This window comes from Equus quagga, chromosome 6 (assembly GCF_021613505.1).
Source record: "Equus quagga isolate Etosha38 chromosome 6, UCLA_HA_Equagga_1.0, whole genome shotgun sequence".
NCBI classification, from domain to species: domain Eukaryota; kingdom Metazoa; phylum Chordata; class Mammalia; order Perissodactyla; family Equidae; genus Equus; species Equus quagga.
The window spans coordinates 75,313,022-75,315,023 of NC_060272.1; the positions used below are offsets into that span (position 1 = coordinate 75,313,022).

At 48.3% G+C, this 2,002-nt stretch overlaps 1 pseudogene; it reads right to left on the minus strand.

The window, feature by feature from the left end:
• Positions 1 to 275: 275 nt before the first annotated feature.
• On the minus strand, positions 276 to 1,129 carry LOC124241232 (tropomyosin alpha-1 chain-like; annotated as a pseudogene).
• Between the last annotated feature and the right edge of the window lie 873 nt (positions 1,130 to 2,002).

A 2,002-nucleotide genomic window follows, 5' to 3' on the forward strand; every position in this document is an offset into this window, starting at 1 on the left:
GGGGCAGAAAACGAGGCAGAAAAGGGTGTAAGGGTCACACGGGGAAAGGCCATGCAGGTCGTGGTGAGAAACTTAGATTTTTTTTTTAAACAGTTATACTGTGTTTATAATGAAATGAAGAGCTTCTGTACAGTAGAAAGCACAGTGTGTGCCTGGCCCTACGGCAGGAAGCTGAAAGAAAGAACCAGGCTCAGCTGGAGAAGAGACAAACTGCAGAGCTCAGAGCGCTGGAACATTCTGCTTGGTGAAAAGGTCTTGGGAGAAGTGAAGCAAAGAAACTTACATGGAAGTCACATCGTTGAGAGCGTGGTCCAGCTCCTGGCTGATGGCTTTGTACTTCAGTTTCTGAGCATTCAGCTCGTCTTCTAAGTCATCAGTGCTTTTCTCCAGTTTAATTACTGACCTCTCTGCAAATTCAGCCCGAGTCTCAGCCTCCCTCAGCTTGTCAGAAAGGACTTTGATCTCTTCCTCATATTTGTCTTCCTTCTGCGAGTACTTACCTTCTGCAACCATTAACACTTTCAAGGTCTGGTCCATTATTCTTAATTGTTCTTCCAGCTGTCGAACTTGGCCTTCTGTGAGCTCAGCCTGCTCCTCTGCACATTGCGAGTCACTGTCAATAAGGCCCAGCCTACGGGCCACCTCTTCATATTGCGGTTGGCATCTTCAGCCATGTGCTTAGCCTCTTACAGTTGGATCTCCCGAATTTCCATTTTCTTTTCATCCTTTTCAGTTCGGCTCTCAATGACATTCATGCCTCTCTCCCTCTCATCTGCTGCCTTCTTGGCCTCCTCCATCTTCTGCAGAGCTGTTGCCAGACACTCCTTGGCATGACCCAGCTCTTCCTCAAGCAGCTGGATGCGTCTGTTCAGAGAGGCCACATTGGCTTCGGCGTCAGTGGCATTTTTCTCTGCCAGCTCCAGCTTCTCCTGGGCATCTTTGAGAGCCTCTGAGTATTTGTCAAGTTCATCTTGGTGGCCTTGAGTTTCTTTTGCAGCGACGCTAGCTCATCTTCCAGCTGTTTGCTCCTGTCCTCCTCCGCCTTATCAGCCTCCGCCTGCTCCACTCAATCCAAGGCATTCTCCTTGTTGAGCTCCAGCATCTGCATCTTCTTCTTGATGGCGTCCATGGTGGTGGTGGTAAGGGGCCCTGGGGCTGTGGTGGGAGCAGCAAGGCGAGAGCGTGGCGGGGCGGCCGAGCCGGAGTGCCCGAGGATCTTGGATTTTTATTCCAAGTGATGGGAAATCACAGGAACATTTGAGCAGAGGAATGACCATCGCCTCCTATGTTTGAAGAGGATCTCCCAGGCTGACTTGTGGAGAGTAAATGGGCAGGAAAGGGAGGCGGACGAATAGAAGCTGGAGACCATGTGGGAGGCTACTGCAATAGTCCAGGTGAGAGAAGACCGTGGTTTGGAGTAAGATGGTAACGGGTTGGTGGGGGGCATGACATGTAGTTGAGTATGATATATGTCTTAAAAGTAATGAAAGAGATAGGATTTGCTGATGGATTAGATATGGAGTTTGAGAGTAACAAAGATTCAAGGGTGATTGCAAGGTTTTTGGCCTGAGCAACTGTATAAATGGTGCACCATTTACTGAGATGGGAAGCTACAGAGGGAGAAGATTTTGGGGAAAACCAAGAGCCAATATTGGGCATGTTAAGTTTGGGAAGCCTACTGGATGGTGTGGTGGCAGAGTAACGGCCCTCTACAGACGTCCGTGTCGTAATCCCTACAACCTGTGAATGTTATTTTACGTGACATGGGAGAATTAAGATTGCAGATGGAATTAAAACTGATAATCAGTTGACCTCAAAATAGGATTATCCTGGATTATCTGCTAGGGCGCAATATAATCACAGGAGTCCTTAAATATGGAAGGGAGAGGGAAAGAGTCAGTGTCAGAGTGATGTGATGTGAGAAAGACTGACCAGCCTTGCTGATTTTAAAGATGGAAGTGGCCACAAGCCAAGGAGTTCAGGCAGCATCTTAAAGCTGGAA